Raw genomic sequence first — 6,261 nt, 5'->3', positions numbered from 1 at the left:
TGTTCCAAAAAATAGAAATGGAAGGAAAACTTCCAAACTCATTTTATGAGGCCAGCATTACCTTGATCCCAAAACCAGACAAAGACCCCATTAAAAAGGAGAATTACAGACCAATATCCCTGATGAACATGGATGCAAAAATTCTCACCAAAATACTAGCCAATAGGATCCAACAGTACATTAAAAGGATTATTCACCACGACCAAGTGGGATTTATCCCTGGGCTGCAAGGTTGGTTCAACATCCGCAAATCAATCAACGTGATACAATACATTAACAAAAGAAAAAACAAGAATCACATGATCCTCTCAATAGATGCAGAAAAAGCATTTGACAAAGTACAGCATCCTTTCTTGATCAAAACTCTTCAGAGTATAGGGATAGAGGGTACATACCTCAATATCATAAAAGCCATCTATGAAAAACCTACAGCGAATATCATTCTCAATGGGGAAAAACTGAGAGCTTTCCCCCTAAGGTCAGGAACGCGGCAGGGATGTCCACTATCACCACTGCTATTCAACATAGTATTGGAAGTCCTAGCCACAGCAATCAGACAACAAAAAGAAATCAAAGGCATCCAAATTGGCAAAGAAGAAGTCAAACTCTCACTCTTTGCAGATGATATGATACTTTATGTGGAAAATCCCAAAGACTCCACCCCAAAACTGCTAGAACTCATACAGGAATTCAGTCAAGTGGCAGGATATAAAATCAATGCACAGAAGTCAGTGGCATTCCTATACACCAACAACAAGTCAGAAGAAAGAGAAATTAAGGAGTCGATCCCATTTACAATTGCACCCAAAACCATAAGATACCTAGGAATAAATCTAACCAAAGAGGCAAAGGATCTGTACTCAGAAAACTATAAAATACTCATGAAAGAAATTGAGGAAGACACAAAGAAATGGAAAAACGTTCCATGCTCATGGATTGGAAGAACAAATATTGTGAAGATGTCAATCCTACCTAGAGCAATCTACACATTCAATGCAATCCCCATCAAAATACCATCCACTTTCTTCAAAGAAATGGAACAAATAATCCTCAAATTTGTATGGAACCAGAAAAGACCCCGCATAGCCAGAGGAATGTGAAAAAGAAAAGCAAAGCCGGCGGCATCACAATTCCAGACTTCCAGCTCTACTACAAAGCTGTCATCATCAAGACAGTATGGTACTGGCACAAAAACAGACACATAGATCAGTGGAACAGAATAGAGAGCCCAGAAATGGACCCTCAACTCTATGGTCAACTAATCTTCGACAAAGCAGGAAAGAATGTCCAATGGAAAAAAGACAGTCTCTTCAACAAATGGTGTTGGGAAAATTGGACAGCCACATGCAGAAGAATGAAACTGGACCATTTCCTTACACCACACACAAAAATAGACTCCAAATGGTTGAAAGACCTCAATGTGAGACAGGAGTCCATCAAAATCCTAAAGGAGAACACAGGCAGCAACCTCTTCGACCTCAGCCGCAGCAACTTCTTCCTAGAAACATCGCCAAAGGCAAGGGAAGCAAGGGCAAAAATGAACTGTTGGGACTTCATCAAGATAAAAAGCTTTTGCAAAGCAAAGGAAACAGTCAACAAAACCAAGAGACAACTGACAGAATGGGAGAAGATATTTGCAAATGACATATCAGATAAAGGGCTAGTATCCAAAATCTATAAAGAACTCATCAAACTCAACACCAAAAGAACAAAGAATCCAATCAAGAAATGGGCAGAAGACATGAACAGACATTTCTCCAAAGAAGACATCCAAATGGCCAACAGACACATGAAAAAGTGTTCAATATCGCTCGGCATCAGGGAAATCCAAATCAAAACCTCAATGAGATACCACCTCACACCAGTCAGAATGGCTAAAATTAACAAGTCAGGAAATGACAGATGTTGGCGGGGATGCGGAGAAAGGGGAACCCTCCTACACTGTTGGTGGGAATGCAAGCTGGTGCAGCCACTCTGGAAAACAGTATGGAGGTTCCTCAAAAAGTTGAAAATAGAGCTACCATATGATCCAGCAATTGCACTACTGGGTATTTACCCCAAAGATACAAAAGTAGGGACCCGAAAGGCTACGTGCACCCCGATATTTATAGCAGCAATGTCCACAATAGCCAAACTGTGGAAAGAGCCAAGATGTCCATCAACAGATGAATGGATAAAGAAGAAGTGGTATATATATGCAATGGAATATTATGCAGCCATCAAAAGGAATAAGATCTTGCCATTTGCAACGACGTGGATGGAACTGGAGGGTATTATGCTGAGCGAAATAAGTCAAACAGAGAAAGACATGTATCATATGACCTCACTGATATGAGGAATTCTTAATCTCAGGAAACAAACTGAGGGTTGCTGGAGTGGGGGGTGGGGTGGGAGGGATGGGGTGACTGGGTGATGGACACTGGGGAGGGTATGTGTTCTGGTAAGCGCTGTGAATTGTGCAGGACTGTTGAATCTCAGATCTGTACCTCTGAAACAAATAATGCAATATATGTTAAGAAAGAAAAAAAGAAGAAGAAGAATGTAGCAGGAGGGGAAGAATGAAGGGGGGGAAATCGGAGGGGGAGAAGAACCATGAGAGACGATGGACTCTGAAAAACAAACTGGGGGTTCTAGAGGGGAGGGGGTTGGGAGGATGGGTTAGCCTGGTGATGGGTATTGAGGAGGGCACGTTCTGCATGGAGCACTGGGTGTTATGCACAAACAATGAATCATGGAACACTATATCTAAAACTAATGATGTAATGTATGGGGATTAACATAACAATAAAAAAATTAAAAAAAAAAAAAAAAGAATGGCAAAAATTGACAAGGCAAGAAATAACAAATGTTGGAGGGGTTATGGAGAAAGGGGAACCCTCTTACACTTTTGGTAGGAATGCAAGTTGGTATAGCCACTTTGGAAAACAGTGTGGAGGTGCCTCAAAAAATTAAAAATAGAGCTACCCTATGACCCAGCAATTGCACTCCTGGGTATTTACCCCAAAGACACAGATGTAGTGAAAAGAAGGGCCATATGCATCACAATGTTCATAGCAGCAATGTCCGCAATAACCAAACTGTGGAAAGAGCTGAAATGCCCTTCAACAGATGAATGGATAAAGAAGATGTGGTCCATATATACAACGGAATATTACTGAGCCATCAGAAAGGATGAATACCCAACTTTTACATCAACATGGATGGAACTGGAGGAGATTATGCTAAGTGAAATAAGTCAAGCAGAGAAAGTCAATTATCATACGGTTTCACTTATTTGTGGAACATAAGGAATAGCATGGAGGACATTAGGAGAAGGAAGGGAAAAATGAAGGGGGGAAGTTGGAGGGAGAGATGAACCATGAGAGACTATAGACTCTGAGAAACAAACTGAGGGTTTTAGAGGGGAGGGGGTGGGGGGATGGGTTAGCCTGGTGATGGGTATTAAGGAGGGCACGTACTGCATGGAGCACTGGGTGTTATACGAAAACAATGAATCATGGATCACTACATCAAAAACTAATGATGTATTGTATGGTGACTAACATAATAAAATAAGATTAAAAAAAAATTAAAAAAAAAAAAAAAAAAGAAACAGGGAAAAAAAAAAACAGGACCCGAACTTTCAGATCCAACAGCTCACACAGCCTTTGGCAAAAAAATCTCTACCTTTTCTTTGCCAGATATTTTTATGGAGGCAGAGGTGACAATAAAAGTCTGGATAGGAAATTGACTCATCTAAGGGCTTGAGTAGAAGTGATTATGTAAGAGCCAATCAGGTGATTTTTATTTGGGAAAAAAAATGATTGTATAAAATGAGATGGGCTCAAGAATGTGGACTGGTTTTCTACTGGCAAGATCAGAATGAGTAATTTTCCTGGTCTCAAAGCTCACATGTAGAGCACAGATATAAGCTAGAGTCTCTTGTCCCTCAAGAAGAAAAAGGATTGTTGTGAATACTCTGTGTGGATTGTGAAAGACCAACCCTTCCCCATGTACAAGATTTCCGCCAATTATAGGGTGGGTGTGGGGAAACTTCCATATTCACGTACCTGACTTTGGGTCCTTATCGTACTTAACGATCTCCGTTAAGGATCTCCCAGTGTTGGGACACCTGGGTGGCTCAGTTGGTTAAGATCATGATTCCAAGATCCCAGGATCGAGTCCCACATCATCTCCTTGCTCAATGGGGAGCCCGCTTCTCCCTCTGCATGCCGCTCACCCTGCTTGTGCTCTCTCTCTCTTTTTCTCTCTCTGACAAATAAATTTAAAAAAAAAACAAAAAAACTAAAGGATCTCCAGGTGTTGTGTCATCCTGATTCACTCTGTGGCAACCCGATTTGCAACTCACCTCTTTCCCTTATTTTATTAATAAACAAATAAAAACCTCACTTCAAGGCAGTACATATGTGTGGTGCCCATGAACACAGATGGCTTTCCTGAAGGTTAAAAGTTGCTGGCCCCCAAAATGAAAGCCACAGGAGCAGACCGGAATTTGACCTACAACCGGGAGCACAGCTACTGCAGTCACCCCCACAGACCCATGAACAAAAAATAAATGTTTGTTTTTGTAAGCCACTGAGATTTGGCAGTTGTTTGTTGTACAACGTTGTTTCAGCAAAAGCTGACTTATACAAAGAATTCTCTAGCAAAAGGGGTTTATATCACAATAGTACAAACAACTTGAAATTCAGCATTAGACATCCTCATTCTTCAAGATCTTTGGATAACTGACCACTAAGGGTTTGTCAATGTCCACTTCAGCTTAAGGAATTCCCCCAGCCCAGTTCATCACAAGAACTTGTGTTGTTTTCCTTCCAATTCCATTCTCTTTCACACTTTGTCTCTCAAAGATTCCCACTCCACATCCTCAACTCCAAAATCTCCTCAATCTATTATGGAAAACAAGTCAGTGTTCTTCAACCCATGCCCTCACACTCAGCGCTCGTCCACCTTTCCATATTCAAATGAACCAAGGAGTCCAGCAGAACAGGGGGGCTCTCCCATAAGGAAGGGTAGGGGTATTTTTGTCACAGTGGTTTTTCTCCCTCTTATAAACTTACACATGGAAGAGATAAGTAGTGTTAAGTCCTAACTAAAACTAGGCTTCTACACTTGTCAGTTTATACTCTCCTCTCCCTCTGCCCTTCCCTTGCTTCTTTCCATACTCTCTGATCTCTCTTTTCTGCCAAGCCAGTGTCTTCGTCCAAGGATGTGGAGAAGACAATGTGTATTACCAACGAGCAAAAAACAATTCCGTCTTGTTTCCCCTTAAAGTTCAACTTCCATTAAGTAATGAGAATTTAGCCATCAATAATTAAGAATATCCCTGGGAAATGCTCCCATAGAAACTAACAGCAGTGCTTTCTGAATAGTAAGGCAGAATAGGATTTTCCCAGCTATAATGATTTTCTTTTTATATTTGCACAATCCCCAAGGAGAAATAAGCAGCCATTTTACCAAGATCCAGTAGCAATTCTGGTGTCCTAGGTAGCATGATTATCACAAAATACTTCAATGGGTTGGCCCAATTTAGGCTAAGTACTACATAACATGTCAATCTTGAAATAAATGACATAATGTCTTTGGAAATGTAAAACCCAATTGATTTTGATTCTAAAATTAGAAGGTTGAGTTGACCTTCATTTTCTCATCAGTGGGGCAGTTCTGGTTCAGCTACAAATCACCACCTGACTGCCCTCATCAAACAGGGAAGAGGCTAGCAGGCAGAGGAAGTAAAACATTGACTTCCCTGTTGCATAATAAAAATACAAGAACATAAGAGGGAAGATATGTCTTCCTCCTTCTGAAGGGAAGAGGAAACTTGAGTCTATTTATTTGTCAGATTTCCAAATACCACTTAATTCCTAAGAAGACAAGAGAATGTTTCAAATTTAAAAATCATAGCGTAGACAATCATCTCAAACATCAAAATAGAGCTGCAAAGAAGGGCAGCTGGTTCAAGCTAGGAAAAGATGTATTAGAAAGCTGAAATGCTTCAGAGTCCTTATGGCAGCCAACATAAAAAAAAAGTCAAATGAGTCGGAAAAGGTTGAGAGTGGGACGGTGGGAAGGGAAAGAATCTCAGAGAAGACAAAGAAGTTCAGAATCTTTCAGGAGCCTGGAAAAATGAACTTTCTTGTAATATGTTTCAGTGAGTTACAGTGGTGAATGACTATTGTCCTCTAAGGTCCAAAGTATGTGAGTGTGCTGAGTGGGCCACCTTAATCATAAACCAGGTCTGTGGCTCTAAACTACTCAACA

Source organism: Phoca vitulina, unplaced genomic scaffold (genome assembly GCF_004348235.1).
Source record: "Phoca vitulina isolate PV1807 unplaced genomic scaffold, GSC_HSeal_1.0 scaffold7, whole genome shotgun sequence".
Lineage (NCBI taxonomy): Eukaryota > Metazoa > Chordata > Mammalia > Carnivora > Phocidae > Phoca > Phoca vitulina.
Note: the sequence above shows the minus strand (reverse complement) of the source record.